The sequence below is a fragment of the Suricata suricatta genome, chromosome 4 (assembly GCF_006229205.1).
Source record: "Suricata suricatta isolate VVHF042 chromosome 4, meerkat_22Aug2017_6uvM2_HiC, whole genome shotgun sequence".
NCBI lineage: Eukaryota > Metazoa > Chordata > Mammalia > Carnivora > Herpestidae > Suricata > Suricata suricatta.
Genome location: NC_043703.1, coordinates 62,761,082 through 62,788,584, shown reverse-complemented (window position 1 = coordinate 62,788,584; position 27,503 = coordinate 62,761,082).

Genomic DNA, 27,503 nt, shown 5'->3' with positions numbered 1-27,503 from the left:
CAGAAATCAAATAAAAAACCAAACTTCAAAAATTAATTTAATAGGGCAAAATAAGGTCCAATTAATTGTCTCAGAAAATAGTTTTTCTCTGAACTGCTCTGCTTTAGAGATTATGAGTATTCCTCAAATCCAAGATTCAATATAGACAGTTACATCAAATTAATTTGTTTTGAATTGATACAGGAAATGGTTTATAAGCAGAAAGAAACTTAAAAACAATTGTAGTAGCATTTGTTTTTAAAAACTTGAGAAATAAATCTGCATCCAAATAAAAATAAAAAAGCTCCACACCATTCATTAGTCTCCCTTTCTTCAACTCTGAATGTTTATTTTATTGAAGTGGAATAATTTATGGTTTAAAATTTTTTTAATGTTTAATTTTTGAGAGGGAGAGACAGAAAAAGAGAGAGCGGGAGAAAGGGGAAGTGGGGGAGGGGCAGAGAGAAGGAGACACAGAATCAGAAGCAGGCTCCAGGCTCTGAACTGTCACCATAGAGCTCAACAGAGGGTTCTAACCCACAAGTGGTGAGATCATGACCTGAGCTGAAGTCAGACTTTTAACTGAGCCACCCAGGTGCCCCTGGAATGGAATAGTTTAAATGACAAAGTTACATGAAAATAGTTTATCGAAAATTGCTCTTCATATTTGCTATTGCAACATGTCACCCAGCCTCATAACTCATGAATCCTTTATCTATTTTTAAATAGATTTCTCATCCTCTAATAATATACAACATAATACTTATTTGCCATGGTAAAACATAAGAATATTATGACTATATCTTCAAATGTTATGCTAGACTTAAACTCAATATTTTGTATATTTTTGTTGAGTAGTACCTCCCTGTGTCTAGTAATAGAACCTCAATTAACATGAGGTGAGTAAGAGAATGGACTGCTGAGAGCCCAACATTGTTATAGGCACTGAGAATAGTGCAATGAACAAAATAGACAACACCTTTCCATGTGCAATTGACATTCTAGGGACTGAGGTCAACTGTGCCCTACATAGTCCTCAGCAACAAAAGAAATTTCAGATCTTTTCATGTTAATGGCAGTCGAGAAAAATGAGATGATACACTAATAACTGGCCCTTTGGGTGGCTGTGGTAGTTTTCAAATTCAGTGAAGAACTAACTCACTGAGGTATTGATCTTTAAAGCTGATCCTTGAATGATAAAAAGCAGAATGTCTTGAAAGCGCATTTTGAACAGAAGGCACAGTAAGTGCAAAGGCCTCTGAGAAAAGTAAGAGTAAGATTATGAAAGTATGTTAGAAGGGTTGGGATAAGGTATCAGGAAAGACCTGCGAGGAAGCAGACACCAGGAGGATATCAGGAGTGGGTGAGAGAATCATTTCAGATAAAGAAACCAGCCTAAAGGGAAAAGAAACAAGTGGTGTATCTGGAACACAGAATATTTAAGAACATGGCCAAGAAATGAGACTGAGTAATTAAGTAATGGCCAGATCCTGAAAGCATTCTACTTCATGTTAAGGTTTGGACTTTATTCTGAGTAAAGTCTGAAGATATCAAGGGACTTCAAGCAAGATTAGAAACATCATAAAAAAGACTTCTGCTTCAGAATACAGAGATAGCCCAACAAGCCAGGAAACTTCTAGAAAATTATTACTCTATTCAAGTCAAAACCACAGGAAAAAAATGGCTCATGACCAGCCCTGCCAGCAAAGGCTAAGTGAAAAACTGGGATTTCCACCTTGGCCAGAAGTGTAATCAGAGCTGTGATGGAGGCAAAAGTATCAGGGCTTTCACCATCTGGGAGACGTAGTGAGAAGAAACCCCCAACCCCCAGAAGGGATCCTTCCAACTCTCACATTCCCTGGTTCTTTCCTGTGTTGGGCAGGAAACATTTTTCTCTGCCTGTCTAGGTTCTTCTAGCTAGTCTAAGAATTAAACTGAGATGAGAGAAATTAACAGGAGAAAATAAAATTCAAATGCAATTCACATAGACATGAGATTCCAAAATCAGTTAGGTAAGTGAAGTATCCTGAGCCAAGAAAGAGGTTGGGGTCTGGGACTTCAAAAGCATGGGAAACAATGTACAGGAAGATGAGAAATAGTAAATATTTGGTGAACAAATGTTTGCTGGGCCATCTAGAAACAATGGAATATGAGGAGGAATTTTAACACACAAATTTTGCTAAGTTCCTCCTTGTCCGCCACACCTAGTTCATATTATAATGTTTTCTATGGTGATCGCTCTCTTCCTCCAGCAGGTCCTTTGTATGAATCTTTTTAGGCAGTTGGGGGAAGGTCAACATTTTTCCTGTATTTTAAGCCTTGATTGTTTTTAGCTTAAAATAATCTGCGTGCCGAAAGGGCATACCTTGGGGTGGCTTGCCATTGCCTCCTAACTTGAAAACTAACCAGTTTGCAGTCTAAGCCACACCTACTTCACATCCACTAATCTCCTCCTTGTCTTCCATCATAATCTGCACTGCTTTTGAGAGTATTCTTAGGTTTAAACTTTTGCATACTCTGCTGCAAATAAAGTTATTTCCTTTGAGAACGGATTAGGAGCTATTTGTTTTATGGCTGGCTTCTCCAAAGCAAAAGCCCTAAGCAGGGCTCTGGAGTGGGGGTGGGGGGGGGGTTGGGACAATGGCAAGCTTCTTTCTGCGTGACACCTCCACTCTGGGAGCTCAGTGCGGGGATGGGCAGCCGCCAGAGGTCCTGTGGGTTGTTTGGCATCCTCAGTATGCTCTAACCAAAACAGAGCCTCCCTTTCCCAAGTGTGGGCTGTGTGAAGAGAGCCCCCATCCTGGGCTGCGCCAGCCAGGGCAATGGATAGCGAGGGGCGAGATGAAGAGCCACTGAACTCCTCCTCCCCAGAAGATAACTCTCAGAATGGGAGCTGGGGGAGGGGCAGGACAGGATGGGTTCTGGGCTGTAGCAGTAGTGTCTCTGCCTTATTGAGCTGGGAGGGAGAGGGAAGATCTTGGTTCAAATACAAACTTTTTTAATTTTTAAGTTTATTTATTTATTTTGAGAGAGAGCTGGAGCATGTGAGGGAGGTAGCAGGGGAGGAGTGGAGAGAGAGGGAGAGAGAGAGAGAATGCCAGTCGCAAGCACGTAGGGCTATATCCCAGATCTTAGGAAATCTGTGAGATTTTGACCTAAGCGGAAGTGAAGAGTCAGATGCTTAACCCACTGAGTCCCCCAGATACTCCCCAAATACCAGACTCTTGCTTTTCTTACACAGTCTTAGGTTATCTTGAATAGAGTTTTCCTCATTTCCTGTTTATTCTTAGGACAAACCTTTTCCAGAGCCTTTAAGTGGTTGTTCTTAAAATAATCTTCATCCATTTCACTGATGGGAGTTCCTCACATTTCATCACTCACTGTCTTCTATAAACTCATCACCAATGCATTAATTCTTACAACTGTATGTGAATCCACAAGTATCTCAAAATAAGTGATTTATTTAAAAAATCAAAGGATAACACACAAGCAGTTATGCAGTATAATCATCCAGTCCATTTCTCTGTTTCTAAGAAAGCTTTAAGCAGACAAGCAGACTGATTTTCCCCTTCTGGAGTCTCGTAAGAGAAAGAAAATCTCTTTCCATTTTTTTGCAATTTGTTTTATACTGCAAATAGCTATCTGGTAGGATGAATAGAGTTGGTATCATAGTTTATTGTTGATAGACTAAAGGAGAAGGTTAAAATATATATTTGTTAACACTTGAACAACACAAGCATTGCAGACAATGACACCTGCTGTCCAAACTCCATGTATAACTTTAAAATGTCCCCAAATTAGGGGGAAAGAGAGCAGGGAAGAGTGAGGGACACAGATCAAGGGAGACTACTGAATACTGGAGATGAACCATGGACTGATGGGGAGGGGGAGTGAGGGAGGGGGTGATGGTCATGGTGGGGGGCACTTGTGGGGAGAAGCACTGGGTGTTATATGGAAACCAATTTGACAATAAACTATTATATTAAAAAAAGTCCCCAAATTAACTATACAATAGCTTGCTTTTGACCAGAAGACTTACTGATAACATAGGAAGTCAGCATATTTTGTATATGTACTACATACTGTATTTTTATAATACAGTGAGCTGAAGAAAATGTTATTAAGAAAATCATAAAGAAGAGAAAATATATTTATAATACTAAACCATATTTGTTGAAAAAAATCTGCATATAAGCGAATCCCCAGGGTTCCAACCTGTGTTGTTAAAGGTCAAGTGTATTCACTAAACACCCAGCAATTGGGAGTCCACCAACTGTTTGCCAAGTGAATTATTAAATGTCCAATGAAAGAACAAAAGTCAGGCTAGTAGCGATGATGTTGCTTCTCAGTTTTTCTTTACTGCCACTTCTTATTCCTCCTAACCCACACACTGCCCCATTTAAAACTCATTTAAAATGTCATGAGCAAGGCACTGTGTCATGGTCACCAGACACATTCAGTAGTGACACTGCTGAAAAGGTTGTCATGGTCTGTTTCATAAACTTGCTGGCAAAGGTAGAAGTGCTATTTTGTAAATTTTTTATTCAATGCCTCTGTGTGCCTATGCAATCTGATTTTCAAAGACTCTTGTTTCCTTTTTCTTTCCTTTTTTTTTTTTTTTTTTTGTCTTTTGGTCAGAGAGTTGAAGGCTTAAGAAGGTGAAGAAAAGTGCAAAGTGGCCATCAGACCCTGAGTGCAGCCTGACAGGCCCCTGGAGCAAGCAGGAGGAGCCCCACTGTGGACAGGAGCCTCTGGGACTTGTGAACTGTTACTTAAACTTAGAAGCCTGGGCGCATAGGTGGCTCAGTCCCTTAAGCCTCAGACTTCGGCTCAGGTCATGATCTCATGGTTTGTGGGTTCAAGTCCCTTGTTGGGTTCTTTGCTGACAGCTCAGTACCTGGAGCCTGCTTTGGAATCTGTCTCTCCTTTTTGGCCCCTTGCCAGCTCGTACTCTCTCTGTCTCTGTCTCTGTCTTTGTCTCTCTCTCTCTCTCAAAAATAAATACACATTAAAAAAATTTTTAAAACTAAAAAATAAATTTAAAGCTTCTGCAAAGCCTCTTGTCTTTCACTGTTTTCCCCCTTTTTGGGCCAGGCCAAATTTACCTGTTGAAATAAAATATTGGCAGGCTTAGAACATTACACCACATGCCATGAGGAGAAGGCAAACTGAATCAAAAAGCGATAAGTAATTTCTAATCCAGAAGAAAATCTGGTTTGGAAATGCAGACCACCGACACTGAATAATTTCATCTCACTATAAATAGCACATTAACTGAGAAGGCAAATCAACCAGGCAATGACTGAAAAATGTTTTCAGAGTGCTTGCTTTATCTCTTTCTTGGAAATATGTCCTTTGCAGTGAGCTAAATGAGTTACTGGTGATATAAAGAGATTCCTTGATGATTATATTTGTTTGGTAAAGAAGATCAAGTTGTAAATGCAGGTAAAAACAGATTTATTTTTGTCTTATGACTCAAATGAACTCCATGGCATAGCTACATCAAACAAGGTAAGTACTCCTCACATCTGGTTTTATTCTCCATAGACGAAGCCTAAATAAATAGCAATGGTTTTAACCAAAACAGTAGCACTCTTCTTATCTAGAAGCATTGTATTAAAAACATTGCCCATTTTAAAATTGGCTAAGGAGTAGAAAGTAAGAAAAAAATGAATATTTTAATTTATGCCTGGGGAAACTCTCAGGTTTTCATTCACAGTTTTCAAAATTATAGATTTAATATAAAATGTTTAAAACAGTACTCGCTCTCACAGCTGCTTAGGAGTCAATGAAATTAGAATACTATCGGGGCAAATATCCTGAGAGCAGCAGTGATAGCCACCAGGCCAGGCTTTCGTTTCCTATAACATTTGATTCCTTATATTAACTACTGATTAAATATGTGTCCTCCCTGACAGGCCCCAAGGTCACAAGACAGGAATCCAGCCGTATTCACTGATGAATCCACAGTTTTTAAAACACTGCCCCAAACACATTAGTATCAGAAGATCTTTCCAATGAAGAAAACCATGTTTGGAGGGTAAAGCCCACAGACTGTCATCGTTCCCTTAGTTTCCTAGAGTGAACAACGCTGTGGAAAGATGTGCTAGAGTCCACACTGGGCAGAGCACCAGATCTGTAGCTTGGAAGCCAGATATAAACCCACTGTTGTAGGCATCAGAGCTACTCACAAATATTCTGCTCCTCCAGGCGGGGAATATGGGAAACTTGCACATTCTCGCTTGCTTTTAAGATATGATTGTTTTCACTAATGAAATGTGAACAGAAGCGGCATATTACACTCCTGAGCGCCTATGCACAACTCTTCACCTTACCTGCCATGGTCTCCTGGAAGTGTGGATCCAGTTCGAGCCTCCATCGGCCACGGTCCCTGAGTGACTCAGAAGAGGAGAGCTTCTCATTAGCCCTAAAGTTAACTACTTTTAAAAGTTACTGCCTGCTTTCAATTGTACAATCGAAAACAAACCATTTTCTCTCCATTTTTTTTCAAAATTAAAAATTAGTGGGAAATCAGTTAAAACAATACAGAAAAGCCAACAAGTGGCACGCTGACCGTATAAGACGGGGTCTGCCTGGAATGACTCTGGATAACAGCCAGAGTGCTTATTTGGCAGCGTGAACGGACAGGCTAGACTGTCAAAAAGAAGCATTGACTTTCTGCAACTAGATTCATTTAATGTACAGTCTCACAACTTGCCTTACAAGTATTGCCATAAACCTTAAACTGCAGTGTATTAGTGAAGTTTCTAGGGAATATCTATAGCTAATAAACATGAAAAATACTTTAAATCTGAAACATTCAAGGATAAAAATGCCTCTACATAACAACATAAGACATTCTTGTAAAATAAGGCAAACTGTAGGATTTAATGTTCTTCTTTATCCCCAGAATATTCTCCAAAGCTGAAAGACATTGATGAGTATAAATGTAATTACCAATGAAAAACCTATTTAAAAATACCTATAGTAGTAAAACAATAATTTAAAGACTCTTTCTTCAACATGAATAATCCAATTCTTAATACCTGATTGATTTGTATGTTTCAATAGCAATGAGGAATGTGATTAGATTTAGGTTCTTTTATGTACAGGTGATTTGGAAGAAATACCTCTAGTCACTTCTTTCTACTTTTCCTCTTTTTTCTAATTTCCCAAGAGCTGTAATATCCATATACTCAGTAACAATAATTACAACAATATACATATACCTCGGAATACATGACATCAGCAGCAGTAACAGTTCACATTTATTTTGAACTTGAGTTGTATCAACTTCTTTATGTTCCATAACAACCTGATGAGGTAAGACCTATTGTTATTTTTGTTTGTTTATAAGAGACTGGGTCACGAAGAGTGTCCCGAATGATGACCTTGGAGCACAATAGATTTGCTCTGTCTCACTTACTTTCCTTCACAGTTTTGATTTTCCTTTTCTCTCCTGCTTATGCCAGCTCCTGATTATCTGCTTCCACAGAAAAGAACAATGAAACGAAGGGTTTCGGGTCAGTATATCCGCATCACGTTCTTCCTGGCTTCAGCTATTCTTATTCTAAACTGGGAAACAAGCTGGGGAGCCTGGGTAGCTCAGTCCATTAGGCCTCTGACTCAATTTCAGCTCAGGTCATGGTCTCACAGTTTGTAAGATCGAACCCCACATTGGGCTCTGTGCTGAGCATGGAGCCTGCTTGGGATTCTCTCTCCCTCTCTCTCTGCCCCTGCCCCCCTCAAAATAAATAAAGTCAGCCCTCCCCACAAGGATTGGTAAGGAAAAAACATCAAAATTATACATTGATAATCTAGAAAATTTGTTTGGGATAAAGACTTCATTTGTCCGTGGTGCCAGATCGCCGATTCCTTGCTCTGTCTGAGCACTTGAATTCTGCAGAAAAAATCAAGAATGGAGAATCGGGTTGTCACAACATATTGTGACCTATCTTGGTCAAGAGCCAATAGGGCTGTTACCATCTTCCAGTAGTTTTAGCATCATTACACAGTTCCTACAAATAGATAGCTATTCTTTTAATGCAGTTCTAATTGTAGCATTTGCCAGAATAAGGGAGGCAGGCTAAGAATACTGTCAACAAAAGTGCTAATCAGATGATTATTGTAACCACTGTATGTTAAGAGTTTTAAAAACTGTTGTGCATCTTAATGAATGTGTGGCTGGCATGATCTTTTTCATTGGTGGCAAGTTGTGTTCACGAAATAATGTGACGGGCAGAGCTATACACATCTCTGTGCTTTAGCTTTTGCTACCCTCGAGCTTTGTTTATAGCTTCCTGTTTACCCAGAGGCTTCCTGGTGTCCTTCCTCCCTGTGCCTGATGAAAATATTGATACTTTGAATTAAGTAAGATGCCCTACTTTCCTTTTCAGCATTTCATAAGCATGCCCTGAGAACTACTGCCTGTGTCATTTGTGTTCATGTTATTTCCTGACACACAGTTATTCGAATTTGGCCAACACAATGTTGAATTTATACTTTTCTGTGGTAACTTTTCAATCTTGTCCATACACCATGTTTTGACTGTATATTATTTTGATTCCTCACATTTGTGATTTAACCAGCCATCATTATCTGTAGTTATAGGACACCTTATTTTTATTTATTTTTGTTTTCTAGGACACTTTATTTTTTTATCATCTGAATATTCTCAAGAATCGGCCTGATTCCCTTTACTAGCATACTTTCAGAAATACAAATCTGGACAAAATAGTGCTTATTCAAAATCATAAATATCCTTGTGTGTTGTAAGCATGATAAGAATAAACGTTAACTACAATCCATCCTTTAGAAGTAAATTAGGCACATTAAGAGAAACATTAATGAAATGAAAGAAATAACTTAGTCTTATATATTAAAACAGTGCTTTAATTAAGAAACCCTGGGACAGAAAAAAATTACATCTATGAAAATGTGAGTTTACAGTTTAGTTTTATATGCATTTATAAAATAGGCTATTTTGAAATCAGCTTTCTAAAAACTTTCTGAGAAAAATTAACAGTCATTCTCTGTACAATCAATTGAACACATTTGTAGCTTCCCCAACTCAGCATTTATGATGGCAGAATAAATGACCATACTTCAGGCATGGTTGTTAGATAAAGAATTATCATATATTTACTCACATATATCATATAATTACTCATATATTAAGTAAAATCTTCCTGGGAAACAAAATTAGTGTTCAGAACTACAGTTCATCTAAATATTTTAGTGTGCATCACAAATGTGAAATATATTTCCATTGAATGCACATAAACTATAGATTAAGAAAGTTCTCCATACAGCCAAAAGTAAACCCTGGGAAGGATGCCAAAACCCAAAAGACCTCAAGGGATGAGAATGAAAATCAAAGAGCAGACCTAAAAGGATGTAGTATACAGTGGCTTGCCTTGTTTTCTTTTCATAGAAATTCATGTCAGCTTCAAGTGGGAGACATAGCCCAGGCCCAATACTTTGTGCTTGACGTTTGGCTTCAGAGCCAGTAAATACAACTGTCTTCCAACTTCCCTCAGTTTGCCTGACCTTAAAAATCTCAAGCACCCCACTATAAAAAGTTACAAAAACAATCATAAGAACAAAGAACACACTACTCTCCATCCTCATTGCTTTTGTAGCCCCGGTCAAAAGTCTTTATTTAATCGCACATCTACACAGCTATCTGTAGTGCAAATTAACGCCTGCAGTGTGTTGACGGGGACGTACAGTAAGATCCTGAGGGGGTTTGGGTTTATCACATGTAGTACATTTTGTAAAATATGTTGTATGCCCTTCTCTTTTTTCAATACAATTTCTCACAGAACTCCATTCTGTAAAACATACCATAGCAGATAATCCCTGGTAGAAACACAGACGTCAATTTTGAAAACCTTGGAGGAATTTTTCGGGTCCCTAGGGCAATGGCAAAGGCACCGGGCAGTGCAAAGGAGGCGATAGGGTGTGACGAGGGGAGGGAGGGCCTCTGGAGCTGGATTGCTTGGTTTTAAGGCTGAGCGCCACCATTTTCCATCCATGTGAGGCCACTTAAGTCACTTGACTTCTCTCTGTGTCTTAGCATTTTTGTCTATAACACAGAGTTAGAAGAATTAAATGAGTTTATACAGGTGTTTAAAAAAGACTTCCTTCCTTCATTCATTTTAATGTCCTTTAAAATGAAGAGCATCAACAATGCACTATCACAGGACTGGGTTTTATTGCATACGATTTTGTACTTTCTAACCAGATTATGGCTTCTAAATCTACTATACATTGGTTAACATTATCCTAGAGAGATCGATTACCACAGTGACTCCAGATCTGGCCTTGCTTGTTCTGTATACATTCTTGTGTGGTCTTTTCCCAAGTGGGACATACTGTGCTGTATTCATTCTTAAAGATTAACAGGCATGTAAAAATAACTGTAAAAAAATATTTCCAATTTAGGATCAGTTTCTCAATTTGCTTTTCTTCGACTTTCTCTACCTATTAATTAATTAAACCCAGGTTAATAAAGATTCATACTATCTAAAAAAAATTCTCAAAGCATTTTCAATGGCCTCCAACAATCATTGTGCAATTTTTACTCAGTCTGAAATAGAGTTCAGCCAAGTAACAGTCCTTTATCCACGAAGCCTGTTTTCTGCTTCTGTATATGGAGTTTTAATAAAGCTATCATAAATCAGAGAGGATTAAAATTAAGGAAGTGATAATAGTACTGGTTTTAATTAGGTTTTTGAGGTGTGTGTGTGTGAGAGAGAGAGAGAGAGAGATAGAAAGAGAGAGAGAGAATTTATGAGCCTTATGAGCCATTTATTTAGACCTAACATGAAGCCAGCCAAGTAGAGCAGGAGAGATGAAGGACAGTGATGCCCATCACACAGAAATGCCTGCTTGTCCTCACTAATTATGTGCTTCAGGTTGGAAGTTTCCTTTATTCCTAGCTGACAACTTGGGCTACTTGGGGTCTGTCTGTCTCAGGCTTATGATGCAGATTTTTGATTTTGACAAAAATCCAGCTGATGGCAAGGTAGAAAGTTTCTGACATATGAAAGAGAAATAGGGCATTTAATAGCATTTATTTCTGGGGGAAATTACAAGAGTTTGCATTGATTTGGAGAAAATGGCTACAAAACAGGAAAAGCACACTGTGCTACAGAGAGCAAAAAGCACATTTAGTCCTTATCCATTCATTACCCACTGAGTTCAAACGGAACATAGTTCTTTCTCCAGAGCACCTCCATGATTAGGGCTTTAGAAGGTGGTGGCACGGCAAAACAAAAAGCTGTTGGGAAAATTGCTGGTTGGTAGAATACACGTTTTAAGGTTTATTGCTCATACTGAGCTGACATAATACCATCATTACCTCTGACTGCGTCTGCGTGTGTTTAGTTAGAAAAGGTCATGTAATTTCTGAGTCTTCTCAAAAAAAAAAACCCCACAAAAACTGGCTAACAGGATAAGATGGACGAATTTCTGAATTTCTGTCGATAGCTTTTGAAACCTGCACGCTTTCAGCTACTTAAATATGCACGTTCTTGGCTCAAAGCAACATTTCCCCTTTCATTCTGCTTAAAAGGATATTTCATGTTGGAAATAAGCAAACAGGAAAACAAAATTCTACAGAAAGACATTAGGTTTTAAATGGTTATTTTGTAAAATAATGATTATTTTTCTGAGTACAAAAGTGATATATATTCATTGTATAATACATGAAAAAAGAGTAAACATGAGAAAATAAAACAGCCATTAATCTACTGTTAATATTTAAAGCAGATTCTTGTCTTCCTGTGTGTGTGTGTGTGTGTGTGTGTGTGTGTGTGTTAGGGGGCTATGAGAGTTAGTATTTCTATGTCCTTTAATTTTACTTAAATTATACAATAAAACTTCCCACATCATATGTATATATATATATGTGGAGAAATTAAGGAAGTGATAATAATATCCATTTTAATTAGGTTTTTGAGGTTGTGTGTGTGGCGTGTGCATATATATATACATATATATATATTTCACTCTCCATAATATTTATGGACATATTTTGATTTACTTAGCTGATTGCAATTTTAGGCATTTACATGAAAATATTAAAGCAATACTGTGACTATTGATGCAAAACTCTCTTGTACATAATTTCTCAAAGATAAATTCCTAAAAGTGTCAATGCACTGTCAAAGTGAGTGAGAATATATGTCTTTCAAACACTTGACACTACATTTCAGATAGATCGATCAGTTTATAATAGCACCAACAATGCAGGCCACAAGTTTACTGTGTCAGCCAACTATTATTATAAAGTAAATATGTATTTTATATGGCAAATATTTATTTGCTAATCTGAATTAACGAACACCAATGTCATCTCAGGCTTGGGGGAGGGTTGTGTTGTCTTTATCATCTTGTTTTAGTTTTTAAATTGTTTTAATGTTTATTTTTTGAGAGAGAGAGAGAGAGCGAGTGTGGTAGGGGCAGAGGGAGAGGAATATGCAGAATCTGAAGCGGACTCCAGGCTCTGGGCTGTCAGCACAGAACCTGATGTGGGGCTCGAACTCATGGACTGTGAGATCATGACCTGAGCTGAAGTTGGGGACTTAACTAACTGACTAAGCCACCCAGGTACCTCCATCTCATTGTAATTAACACTTAATTTATACCCCTATTTTATCTCTCAAGCTAAGATAACATGAAGAATGGCATGATCCCAGGCCATCTTGCAAAGAGTCCCATGGAATCTTTCTTGGCACAAGTAAAATCTTTAGTAACTGTTACTGCCCGTGACATAAGGCTGCTGAACCAGAGGGGCCTGGGTATACAGTGGTGACGCCACATGGCTTTAAGGGTGGTAGACCCCAGCTCACTGTGCCTCTGTTCACACAAAATTATATTTTGAGAACTTGTAAAGTGATTGCAGATTTCTTAATCAAGTCACATTTCAAGTATTTCAAAGTATTCAAGTATTCAAGTATTTCAAAGTCAAGGAAGGTACAAATGAATGCTTTAACATTTTTTAGGATATCTACGAAATAATGTTACCCATGAATCATCTAATGTAAGTCCTTCAAGAACGTCATGATCAACATTTCAGGATGACATTTTTATCAGTTTCATGGTATAATGAGGAAAATTACATCTTTAAGTAACTTGCCCCACATCACAAAGCTACTGGGCGCTGTGCTCTCACTCTTTCTCTTTCTCTCTGTACACACACACACACACACACACACACACTCACTCACAGACCTCTCACACATACATATATAGCACACATCTATACACACATATATAAATTCAAATATGTAGACAAATATATGCATATCTTTGAATTGAGTGTTTAATGAGTTTGGATATGTATACATGTGTGTTTGTGTACTAAGTTTGTGTGTGTATGTTTTATAAAGAACAGTATTTCAGAGCTTCAGAAAAGTTCCAACATTCATTAAAGACTAGCTATAATAAAGAAGATTCGCTGCTTTTTGATTCTGTCCAATTTTTCTAAGTTATCTGTGACTCATCTTCAAGATGAACTTTCTTGCCCTTTAATAATTGCAGGATAAATATATCCAGATCAAAGATGATCTGTCCTGGTGTCTCCTTGCATGTGGGAGAGCATACCCAGGGGATACTTATGCCCGGGGTCTGTCCAGTTCAGCCTCATTGTCAGTAGATGCAGAGAATTCCATTTGCATAATGAACTCTCTGAAGGCTCTTACAGGCTCTGCAGGGATTATTGCGACAGCCCCTTCAGTGAGCTCCCACACGCTGTCCACCCTCAGTCGCATGGCTGACCCCTAATTTGAGGGCTGCGTGTTGGTGGTTTGCTAAGGCTTCTTGAGTGTGTGAACATTGGGTTACTCGCTGACATCTGGAGAACAGTGGCAGAAGTCAAGCCAGGCTAAGTGAGTGGAGAAGGGGTCTCCCATGAAAGGCAAGAGATTCAATTGCAATGTTTAATGAGTATTCATTCAGTACTGAAGGTTACAAAAATTGGGTCAAGTTGTTTGGAAAGGAAAAATTACTATAAATGGTCTAAAATATCCTTTATTCATTGCTATTAGAACTCCTTTCACTGTACAAACTTCATGATTCCAAAGGGCATTTAAGTAAGGTTAACTACTGAGACAAATTTAAAGGTAAATAGAATCCATTGTTAAAGAGATATTTCAAGTTATAATCAAGTCATATGTGAACACAGAGAGAGAGAGAGCTAAAATGAAAAGTCACAATTTTTCTTCCTTAGAGAAAACTTCTTTGACTATTTCGACTATACTCTTGATTGTAAACCCAATAACTCAAAGTAATGGATTTCAACCATTAATTCTTGATTTATAATTCTTTAGCTATATTGATTATTTACTGTGAAAAATATTCACATGGTCCCCTGTAGGCATCTCTACCCTCAATGTCTTTTTTAAATATGTATAATCTTGGGGCACTGGTGGCTCTGTTGGTTAAGCATTTGACTTTTGATTTTCTTTCAGGTCATGATCTCACTGTTTCTGAGTTTGAGCCCTGCCTCAGGATAGCGCAGAGCCTGTTTGGGATAATCTCTCTCCCTCTCTCTCTGCCCCTCCCCTGTGCTTGCTCGCGCCTGCTCACCCTTGCTCTCTCTCTCCCTCCTCTCCCAAAATAAAATTAGAAAACTAAATAAATATACATTGTCTTTGATTATAAATTTTAAAATGACCTGAATATTTATTTACTGATTCAAGAACCTTAGGCAGTCTCTGTAGAAGAAGAAATGTGGGCAATCGGAATCTTGCCGGTCAGCCGGTGGCCCGCCCGGCTCCGCTGGCAAACCAGCACACTCTGGAAGCCTCACCCAGAAAAGTGAGCAAGTCCTCAGTAGGCTTGTGCCAGGGGTGCTTCTGGTCAGTGGGTGGGGGCAGGGGAGGGAGGGGTTGGAGAGAGAAGAAATGATCTCCTTCCATCTACCTCTTCTTTCCAACACACCATCACTCAGCTTCTCCCATCTGTACTCCTAGTGTCAGGTACTCAAAGTTGATAACATTTTTACGGTTTTTTAGGTTTTTATAAAGTACTTTCACAACCAGGAGCCAATTTGCCACCTCTCTGTGAAGGGACATTTGGCAATGAATGAGACAAGTGAGATTGTCATGACTGGTGTCCCGAGGGCACCTGTTGGGTAGAGGCCAGAGATGCTGCTAATTATCCTGCAATGAACAGGACCGTCTACCACAGTGAAGAATTATTTAGCCCAAATGTCAATAGCTCTATGTTTGGGAAATCATGGACTCTCTAGGCTTACTTTGAAAAATGAAAACCAAATAAGACAATTTTTAAGATATCATACACCGGAATTCACTGAAGAGCCAGGTTGTAGCTTCTGTGTTATTTAAGAAGACTCTTAAAAGCATCAAGGTTTAATGACATCCATTCTCTTCAACTTCATTATTCAGTAGAAATCATGCCGCATCGCTTCCTACTTGGATCAGGATTTTTTGGTATATTTTTGTTATTCCTGGAATTTCTCATGTCTTATTTTAATCTCATTGAAAGAAGTTTTATATATATATATATATATATATATATATATATATATATATATATATATATATTTTTTTTTTTTTTACTACACTGCTAGGGTTATGCAGCTCCTTCCGAAAATGTCGGTTTTGTATAGACTGCTTTTAATGACTGCCTAGTAGCTGTCATACAGGGATTCCTCACCTCCTCCTCCCCCGTCCTTCTCTCTCTCTCTTTCATGCCTCTCTCCAATCATTTTAGATTTGGCATCTTCATGTCTTAGATTCCTTTTTCATTTTGCCAATATATGTTCTCATGTAATTATGTCGAAAATAATGTAGGAGAGATTAAAATTTTGAATACCTTCATACTTGATGGTTTATATCAGTTTCACATTCACGTATCTCAAAACTTTGGGGATGGTATTTTTATTGTCTTCAAGTATTTAGTGATCCTGAAAAGAAGTTTCATGTCCATCTCACTCTGAATCCTTTGGGGGATGTGCTCTCAAACTTTTGGAGCTTCTCTTAAGTCTCGGTTGACCTTGTTTGTTTAGGTTATTTTGGGGTTAAATTAACATAAAAGGCGTTTGTATTTCTCAACGTTAAACAAAATATGAAGACGGGTGCTTCTGATTTGGAGGTTCTCAGCTTTTCTGAGTTCTCTAAGTTTCTAACCTTATGGTGGTCGGTTCACTGCAGCAACTTGAAGCATTATGACCTCCTGACAAAGTAAGAAAGCCTGAACTCCTCCTCCTCCGCTTCCTCTTCCTGTTCCTTCTCTTGCTCTTCTGTCATCTTATTCCATTTCTTTGTCTTCCTCTTTCTCCTTCTCCTCCTCTCTTTCTTTTTCTCTGAATCAGAAAGAAATTTCCTTCCTCAAAATCCTCTTTAGCCACCTTTTCCCTTTCATTTAATTGTCCATAACTGTCAAGCATCTTCCCTTGGTCTCTGATCAAGTAGACAGAGTACGCTTATCTCCTGTCATTGGGAGAGTAGGGACCTTGCCTTAGGTAATTTTCTCAATAATTCAGTTTCTCTGAGTAAAAAGGAGCAAACTATCTACTGGGTAAATAAATGACAGTATCTGTAGTATTTTGAAATTCCATCAGTAACAGCATGTATGGGCTGTTATTTTATCTTATTATTATTATTACTATTATTGTTATTATTATTCCTATGAGGTGCCAAAACCTACTCTGAAAGTTTTATCCATTCCAAAAGATCACTGTGATTCTGAAGAGGAGTTTTTAACTTCAGACTGAAAATAAAAATGTATATATTACACATGGTATATTTGTTGGTTTGGGGAATGTTTAAAGATTGTGAAAGATAGTTCATTCAATCAGTTCCCATTTCTGCCTTTCTCTTAACCTTCGATCTTCATACTTGCTGAATCTAAGTGTGAGGTTATGAAACATGGCTCCAGTTTCTGCTCATAACTCCTCTCCGTGTTATGGTTGTTACTTTCTCCACTACTGCAATGTGTAAATCGTACGACCGTAGCCTTCTATCTTCCTGAAATTCATCTCAATCGTCGGTCCATTCATGACCTCTTTCCCCATTCACATTAAAAAAAGATTAACATACATGGTCATGTAGTCTCTAGTTAGCATTTCAATCATTACTGAGAACTGGGAAGCCTGCTGGTTTTCTGCAGTATTGAGAAGGAAATCAAATCAAATTTTATTTTATTGATTGAACACTATGGTCACGTATACATCTTACAATGTTTGCAAGTCATACATGATCACAAATAACTCCATTTCTATTCCTTGCTCATATATCAAGCCCACATAAATCTAACCCTCACAACATCATCTTCATTGCATTTTGTAATATACTTACATTTTTTTAAACATTTATTTATTTTTTGAGAGACAGAGAGAGAGCATGAGCGGGGGGGGGGGGAGCAGAGAGAAAGAGAGAGAGGTTGAAACAGAAACTGAAACAGGCTCTAGGCTCTGAGCTATCAGCACAGAGACTGATGCAGGACTCAAATTCATGAACTATGAGATCATGACCTGAACTAAAGTTGGATGCTTAACCAATGGAGCCACCCAGGTGCCCAACCAAGGCTACATCTTTTAGCACAGTCATGGCATGTGGTATAAGCTCATTATGGATTAATGAACTCACTTCAATCCCAAAATATTCCAGAAGATGGGCTAGTGTTAATACTTGCTAAAAGCAAGACAACTTGTGAAATATTATCATGAATATTTTTTGTAATTTGTCTGTGTGTCTTATAACTAGCAATTGCTATTATTGGTTCCCCTTCGGCCTTCTGATTATTTGGCCGCATGGCTCCACAGGACTTCACTAATCAATCTGTCTTTGTCTTTAACCCAATACAAGTTACTTGTCTCCTAATTTGGCAAAACATCCCCAACATTTTCCTTTGTGGGATTTTCATCACCCACTATATTAAATTCTCAAAGTTTCTAGGAGAATTGAGGTGGTTTGCAGTAATATTTATACCTTTCAAACAAGGGCTTTAGAGTCAAATATTTATATAGTTCAAACAAAGACTGTTTTTTTTCTCTATTTTGCCACTTGCTAATTGTGTGACTCTGGGCAATTATGAAACCTTTCTCAGCCTCAGTTCTTTTTCTCTGTAGAGTGTGCATAACCACCGGCACATTATAGTACACCATGTGTGGTGGGGAGAACCAAGTGAGACGCTGAATGCAAAGCACTCAGTAGTTTCTTCTCTATGGTTGTGCCGAAAAAAGTTAGAAAATTATATAGCAAATATTAAGACAGCACAAAAAGAGAAAATTGCAGTCATAATGTCTCTGGCACCAAAGAGAAAACAAAAAAACTGGAGATTTAAAAGCAAGCTGGAAATATCAAAGGCCCAAATGAAATAGACACTCCCAAATTACCGATGTAATAGCTGTACATGGCAAAAATCGTGTATTCAATAAATGAGGGTACATAGTATTAGTATAGACAGTAAATGCATGTCATTGGTTGAAAGTGTTCTCTTTGGTAAATGAGAGCAGTCATTTGCATATGTGAACTCATTGGACTAAAGAAGCAAAATACAATTTGTATCTGCTTCCAGCTGAGCCATTTCTGGTCAGTTTTATCTTTTATCTCCAGGAACTTCTTGAGGAAACCACACGGTATCTACAATAGAAAGAACACAAGTCGATAGTCCTCAAAATCTTGATTGTATATTTCAGCAGTAAAAACTTTTCAGGATGTCTCTAGTTTTGTACATATATGTTTATTTATGAATCTTTTATATAGAACAGTACTAAATACTGTTCTAAAACTGTATGTAATTTACAAAGCCACAGCATAAGGAAGTAATAAGCAATGCTATATTCCAAAGCATCAATTTTAACATTCCATAATTGAGAAGGGAAAAAAAACAGATTCTCAGGGCAGAAGAATTATGATGAAGTGTTCAAACAGCCGAAGATATTGGTTCTGCATTCTCGAGCATCAAGTTGTATCCAATTCTGACTGTAATAACTTGAGCCACTGAAGTTTATTGGAATTATAGGCAGAGGTAATCTTTTCAAATCTATTTCATTTGGTGCCTAAAGTGGTACTGTTCCGATAATTAATTCCATCAGGAGTTAAAAGACAACATAGTGGAAAATAATAGTGTTCGATTGTGCTTTTGAAATTTTTCATGTCATGCGCTCATAGAAATGAAGGTATTTGTATAACACATAAGAGTAAATGGTCAAGGCTTCTCGCAGCCCAAAGCGACTGGCCATAGGTCTCTCTCTCGCCTTGGCTCCTCAATCCCAAGGGCTAAAGTTCTAGGCATACTTGGAACTGATTTCTGGGATACCAGTGGAGACTTGCTGCCTAAGATCACAGATTACTTCCATGAAGAAGTGATTTCTGAGTTATGTTCTTAACGATGTGAGTCAGAAAATGGTTTTTGTACTTTGACATTTTCATGTATTGTGCAACCATAGCATTTTTAGACTTGATTATTTTGTATCTTTGTAATCCCCCTCTTCAGAGTGGATGTATTCTAGAGAAGTTTGAGCCATGTAGCCTTCTGGATACTACATCTTTTCAATCTATTTTGCAAATGACTACCAAATTGGTTCTTAAGCATTACTTTCATAAAGTCTCTTCATTATTTCAAAACTTCAGTGGCTTTCTTTATCTCGGTACATCAAGCATAAGCCCTTATGACTGGCTTTGACTGCTCCTTGTAACCTGGATCTGTCCCCCTATGCAACTTGTTTCTCAGATTTTTCCTGCCTTCATGCAGGTATCCATCCATTCATTTATGCACCACACATGTACTGAATGCCACATGTGCACCTGCTGTTGTGTTAAGCATTAAGGATTTATGAGTTAATAAGACATGTCCTTGTAAACTAGCAGCCAAGTGTGGGAAAGTAGAAAGCTTATTACATACAGCATGATAAATGTTCTATTTGAGCTACCAATAAAGTTCAGTAGCAAGGAATTGTCCTTTATTGGCCATTGCTCTTGTGAAAACAAGGCCATAATACGGAGGGCTTTTGTGGTGTTGTATTATTTAAAGTTATTCATGTTTCTTAAAATGTTGCCAGTGGAAGTGTTTTAATTCAGAAATGAATCTGCTTTGATAGGTCATTTACAGGAAAAACGTGGCAGACGGTGTGATTCAGTGCAACAGGCTCTAAAGGGTTGAATTCTAAAATATGATTTACATCCTATGTGGCATAGAATGAGTTGTTTACTACTTTAGGCCTCAGTTGTCTCATTTATAAAATAAGGACTTAGCCTAAGTAATCTCTAGTGACTATTTCAATTCTGGATCAAAATTTACAGTTGTATATTTGGCCACTTTGGATTCTGCCCTCCCAGATGTCCAGATAAGAATATTTGTAATCCATTCCAAACAGCTGGGATCTGGGATCTCTGGTAAGAGTGGTTCTGCAACACGCTTGGGCTGGGCTTCTTAGCCTCACGCTAAGGCAATCAGCTAGGTCTTACAGGAATTACAAAGGGTCACAGGTGCTTCTCCTTCCTCAGGTGTGGACCTAGGAGGTAACAGCTGAAGCATAAGGAGAACACAGTGGGCCTTGAGATGCTTGCCTCCCCTGAGACCCTGATGGTTTTCTTCAGGCCACCGGCCAGATAAAGAAGTGATACTCTTCGCCGAGGCAACTTTAAAAACAGGCTGCTCAAATGGAATTGGAATGAGTTGTATTTGTTCTTTTCTTAAAGCAGAAGTTTTAAAGCTCCTGGATATTCCACACCTGACTGAGTCTGACCTCCTCTGTCATTTCACTCCTTAAATCCTCTTAAAGGCCTCTAACATTTTGTATCTTTTACCCATATGCAGTACCTTTCAAAAATAACTTGCACTTCCTTATGAATGTTTTAAAGGCTTTTTTATGATTACAGTATGATTACATAGCTAGAGTTCAGCTCTTTTACCACGGTCCTTGTACTAAATGTATGTAACTTTGACATTTGTCTTAAACTGAGATAATTAATATTCAGAAAAAGTGGTGGCTCAAACCCCCATATTTGTTGTCAAGGTGTCAGAAATCCCTTTGTCTCTGTAGAATTTATTCAGATTAGTTGTTTAGGTCCCAAATACCAAGACTCTAAAATAATAATAAGAAAAAGAAAAAAGAACACTGGATAAACCTTAAAGACAAAAATGAGGTCCAAAGTTAAGAGGAACGCCACATATAAGGGCTTACTCTTTCCATCTTTTCTACAAGTCTCTGCTCTGCATTACAGCCTGGGTGGATTAGCATGGAGAGAGGAAGAAATTGACATGGGAAGGAATTATCCAAGATTTTATATAGGGAGAAGGGGTTTATTTTCTTTATATAAATTTTCACAAAATGACCTTTGTTTTCCAAAAAACTTTTTGTGAAGTTTATAGTCAGTGCTATTTTTGTGGGATCTCTTGTCAGAATTCATGTAACGAAATATTTTCTCAGCCCTTTGCAAGCTAGACTGGTCTTCTGGGACTTTGAATCTTTGGTTAAAAAAAGTAATAATCCTCTATGACATTAATGTTCCCATCTAACAATGACATATTTTCGTCTTGCATTTTATCCATAGATCGTCAAAGGAATTGTATATTTATCGAATCTTCTGCTGTTTAAAGTGAGTGTGGAAATTTCATCTACCTCTTCAGCATCTGCTAAACATCAAAACTTCTTTCTTGAAGTTGACACTGTTGGGAAAGTATCAAAGAAGAATGGGGAGAAGCAAGATACTTAGCATTTATTTGTGATAGTCCCATGATTGTTTTATGTATCCTTTTCATGATGGCATACCCAGGACCTAGTACATATATAAGCATACTTCAGGATGCTTACTAGCCTACATGCCATAAATCAACTTCCACGGCCTCTGAATTGAAGTTCTTTCTTATGTTTTTGTCATTTTGCTTTCTCTGGCCAACCTAAGAAAACCATGTTTAAAAAGTGATATTTCTGTATGATATGTATCCATACCTGTATGTGTTCACTTGATCATTATGAAATGAAAAGTCATGAAAGTAGGCAATTTTCTTGGTTGGTTCATTACTGCAGTTCTAGAAAGCTACCTTAGGAGTGCCCAAGAAGACATTCTGCAAGTACTTTCTAAATAAATGAATAAGTAAGCAAATAGATGTATTTTGAAAGGAAGGAAAGGAATGAATAAGTGAACTAAACATTAAGATGAACATTTCATAATAATGGACAACTTTCTATAGAGAGAGGGTGAGATAGAGTTCAAGTTATGTCCAAAAATTATTAGGTGGTTGCGAGATCGAGTTTGTTAGTAACTGAAAGCAGAAGTAGAGAAAAGGTAGGAGAGAGATCAGAGAAAGAGTTCATTTTGAAAGCCTGCCCAGCTGGTCTGCTGGAGACATCCATCTGACAGCCAGAAAGGCAACTGGGAAACCTAGGCAAGAAATATGACTAGAAAAGTAAAGTGAAATAGCATTATCATGGAATTAATAGTTTACATTTTCACATACATTATTCCTTCTGCCAGGAATGATCACCTTTTATTCATATATTTTCACAAGTGCTGTATTTGTTCTTCATGGTCCAGATGAATGGTGACCTCATTTGGCAAGTCTCATTGACAGAAGGATCCTTCTCCATTTCTCCCTTGGTACCATCACTAGATTCTTCTTTGAATACAGTAATACACTTATGGTGCAGTATTACACACAGTAAGCTACGTCTCTGTCTGTTCTAACTTTCACATCTATACATCCTAGCTACTCCTGAGGGCAAAAAACATCTTTATCATTAAATGATAGTAATAAAATCTTTAATAATAGTAATAAGCACTTTAAATCTGAATTAATGAAAGTAGTAAATGGAATCAATCAACAAGAGAGTGCAGAGAAGCTGATACTGGAACATTGGGAAAAGCTATATTAAAATGGATGAAGAAAAGGAATTTATGATTGATGAAGAGAGAACAGTAAAGAAGATTGAGGTGGAGCAGAGGGGTAGGAAACGAAGCAAGAAATGTATTTACTACTTTAGGAAAAAAGATTTCAAGAACAAGACACTATTAAGGTTAAAACAGACAAGACCCATGGGTTCCTAGTGACTCAGGGCACTGGTGACCTATAAGATGTCATTTGGTGGAGCAAAGGGGATAGAAACAAGATTGAAGAGAGAATGGGAGACACACAATACAGAGCAGAAGATGCAGTCTGATCTTTCCAAAAAGTTTGATGACAAGATGAACACAGAGATGATAATAATTCTAACCAGCTGCAGGACCCTTATCAATGTCATATTCTTACTCTACTTGCAATTTTAATATAGAGATACTATGTACTTTATTAAGTTTTATTTATTTATTTATTTATTTTGAGAGAGAATGAGAGAGAGCACAAGTGGGAGAGAAAGAGAGAGAGAGAGGGAGAGAATCCCAAGCAGGCTCCATACTGTCAGCACAGAACCCTACAGATAGGGTTCTAACTCACCAACTGTAAGATGACCTAAGCCGAAATCAAGAGTTGGATGCTTAACCAATTGAACCACCCAGGCACCCCAAGATAGTATGTACTAGAAGCTATCCAATTTAAAAGAAGCCAAAACTGCAAGAGAAAGAGGCACTTAATGGAGCAGTATCTCGGAGAATGTAGGAGAGGAGAGGAATATGATTTGATTGACTTTGGAAAAAAGGGGAGATGACTCTGAAAAAGGAGAAAAGAAGAAATAGTGAAAGTAAAAGATTTTGTTTTGTTTGTTTGTTTCTGCTGGAAGGAAAAATTAAGGGCACTACAGAGAATAAAATTTTTTTTAATAAAAATTATTAAATAGATACAATGGCAATAATTTTATCTGTGTCAAAAAGATTGCCAGTTAGATGTGAACTGAAATATACACATAATAATCGTCTTCCTGTGGTGTAATTGAAATACAGTAGACATTTTAATGACATTTACAAAATCTTTTAGAAGCCCAGAATACCCCTTTTGAGCATTTGATTATCTTAGCATTTTAATATTATAATTACAGCATGTCAGTACTCTATTTAAAATGTAATTATCAAAGCTCAGAGGAAACTGATTCTTGTGCATCCATAATTTCATACAATATAATTTTAGAGCTTGAGCTATTTTTGTGTTATCATTTTAGTCATAGAAACATAGTTGAAAGTCTAGGGACTTGTAGTTTTCATTTTTCGATAGGCTTTAAAAAATCATCTTTGCTTTAAAACTGGCCTTGTCACTGAATACATGTTTATGTGGAATAAACCGAATTTCCTCTGGTGGAATAAAACGGTTCATGCTGTTTTCACAAACATATCATCACAGCAAAACTATATCCTCAAAAGAACATGTCTTGTAAAACTTTTTCATGCAAGCCATTTGCCTTACAAGAATTAGGACATTGTTAATTATATTGATTGATGGATGATTTAGTAATTTCATTTGAGTATTTACTTAAATGTCATCTCAAAATGGCCTTTTCCAACGACTTATTTTAAATACCCCTCAACAAAATGTAAACTTCTTGACATCTGGGTCTTTGCCTTGTTCATCCCTGGAGCCCAGAAAGAGGTTCTTTCATGTTGAATCAACAGCTATTTTAGGTGATGTACGTATATGTTTAAGACAATGATGTCAGCATTGATTAAAACACTGATGGTTCCCAAAATATCTGGTATCAGAAGCACCAGGAGAGACTTAAATATTAAGTTTTCCAATGTTCACTTATTGGAGACACTATTTTGATGGGTTTAAAGTAGAACTTAAGATTTTAAAAATAACATCCTATGTGTTTTGCATGGTAAATTAGAATGGGAATGGCACTCAATTTTCATTCGTTTTCTTTTATTAAAAATTACATAATGTATGTCTCTTTCCTTCCTCCTTCCTTCTTTCCTTCCTTCTTTCCTTGCTTCTTTCCTTGCTTCTTTCCTTCCATCCTTTCATCCGTCCTTCCTTCCTTCCTTCCTTCCTTCCTTCCTTCCTTCCTTTTTTCTTTTCTTCCTCCCTCCCTTCTGTCCTTCCTTGTACATGTATTATTAAGCACAGTAAATACTAATTATTGTAGATACCAAAATGAAGTAACTAATCATCCCTACCCCTAAAATGCATACCGCTAAACAATGGAAAGTTTTTACCCTTTGAGAGGGCAAACGCTCATTGCAAAGAGTAAAAGATAAGCAGTTAAGGAGTGAAGAAGCTGGTTAATACAACTTGTGTATGCACTAGTGTGTTTAAAAAATAAGGCGTAAATGAAGTAATGAAGCTAATCTCATGAAATTTATCAGAGACCCAGGAGATGAATCCAAAAGAGACACTAAATATATGGTGAAAAAGAGCATAGTTTTTGGAATAATTGTAGAAAAAAGAATCCCCAAATGCCTTGAGCTGGTCTCCTACATAAAAGCACTGATTTCTTTTTGAAACAACCTCTCTGCATTTAGCAGAAACATATACAGGGGTTAGGTTCTTTGGCCAAGTCCAAATAGTTCATTAGCTGCTTGAACTAGGTAAGACCCCACATCCTAACCACTGTGTCTGACCAAATTCCCCATCACTTTATATTCAAGACACTGAAGAAAGATGGCAGGAACCTGTTACTTTTACTTCTGTTTGGAAAGCAATTCTTCTCTCCTTCCTGTAACTTCCCTGCAGAACAGTTCCCAACACACTTCTCACCACAACCTTTGTAAGGTAATGAGAAGTTTACAGCTAGGAGGGGATCTGGGCACAAAAAAGACAGCTGAGGGAAGGCATCCTTTCTCCTGTCCCACTCATTACCATTCCTTCTTTGTAGGTCTTCCCCCACTGCACCAATACAATCAGCTCAAAAGCTAGGCAGAAAGAGGGACCTAGGGCTGAATAGTGTGACTGGAATGGATCTCTGCTGATAAAAGAGAAGGGGTTAATGATGGAAGAAAACGTGGATAATCCACTTCGACAGTGGTAATACTGTTGCGTTAACAATGAAGAGAATTCGAGAGTATTCCGTATTTGGCAAAGCGCATTTGGGTGTGTAAGTTCAGGTGCACACACAGAACAAGCTTCACTGTTGTCACACCTCGTGATAGCAGTAAGAATGATAAAAGATTTTCCATTTATTTAAACAATTTATTTTATATTAAGAAAGGAGCTTATTTTACTTCGTCTAACAGTTACTGTGTTAGTTTGATGTTAGATCTGCTTACCACAGATTAAAATGGAATAACAGAAAATCCCAGAAGCTTTTCAAAGAATTTCAACTAAGGCACGCAGAAGTATTGATATCAAAGTGGAAAACAGGATTGAAATTTATCTTATTTCTATGCTTGTCTAATGGGTCCTTTATTTTAGCATTTGTTTTACTGAATTGATCTGAGTCTGTTGGATTATCCACAAGACAAAGTTTTGAGGGATGAGTCAGTGGTGTTCTGATAAACCTGTGTGAACACTGAGTTGTATCATATTCCTATTTTATTGGTGTAAATATGCCCACCATCGCTGATGTCAAGTTACTAAAGGGTTTATTTTTTTAATGCTTATTTATTTTTGAGAGAGAGAGAGAGAGAGAGAGAGAGAGAGAGAGAGAGAGAGAGATAGCGTGCCAGGTGGGAAGGGGCAGAAAGAGAAGGGGACACAGAATCCAAAGCAGGCTCCAGGCTCTGAGCTGTCAGCACAGACATGGGGCTAGAACCCTGAACTGAGAGATCATGACCTGAGCTGAAGTTGGACACTTAACTGACTAAGCCACCCAGGAGCCCCTTAAGTTACCAAAGATTTAACGAACCTCCCAAAAGGTCTGGACCTTGAGCTTTTGGTTCCAACACATGACTGGCTGGAACAGAGTCTTTGCACCACTGCCACCTAACACAGGGCCCAGGACTGCCGCTATACCATTGGAATTTGCTGAATTCTAGGAGAGAGAGTTTTAAAAAGATTCTTTTATATATGAAATGGATGATTAAGTCTTTGGTGTTGTAAAAGCAACTTCATTTAAACATAACCACCCCCACCACCAAAAAAAGAAGAGGAAAAAAAAGGTAATGAAAATAATAAGGGAAAAAACCCAACACACACTTCCTAGGGGGGAAAAAACAACAACAACAAAAAACCAAAAAAAAACCATCATGTAATTTCTGTCCTTGACGGAATGTATTAAATAAGCAAACACCACCAACAAGCAAAACAAGTACTACAATGTAAAAATATTAAAAAAAAAAAAAAAGAAAACCCTCTCACATGCATAAATGAAAGATTGCACACAAAGAGCTCACATCTTTTCAAGCTTCAATAGTAAATATTCTGCTACTATGTATTAAATACTGCATGGTTTGCCCAAGCTAAGATGAAGCCACATCCATTTCCTACATAAAAGGTAGCTACTTTTTTGCATGGACCTCAGGTATACTGTAGTATAGAGGTAGAATTTAAGGAAAGGTATTAAGCAGGCTGTGTTTTAGCTTATGGGCAAGTAATAAATTGTATCATGTATCTTGAATGTATCATAGATAAGCTGCTATATAATGATTGCCACTTCAGATAGCTGTGAAATTAGGTGATTAACTAGTTGTTACTTAACCTTCTAATTTCTGTATAAGTCTAATTACATGAAATAGAAGTTG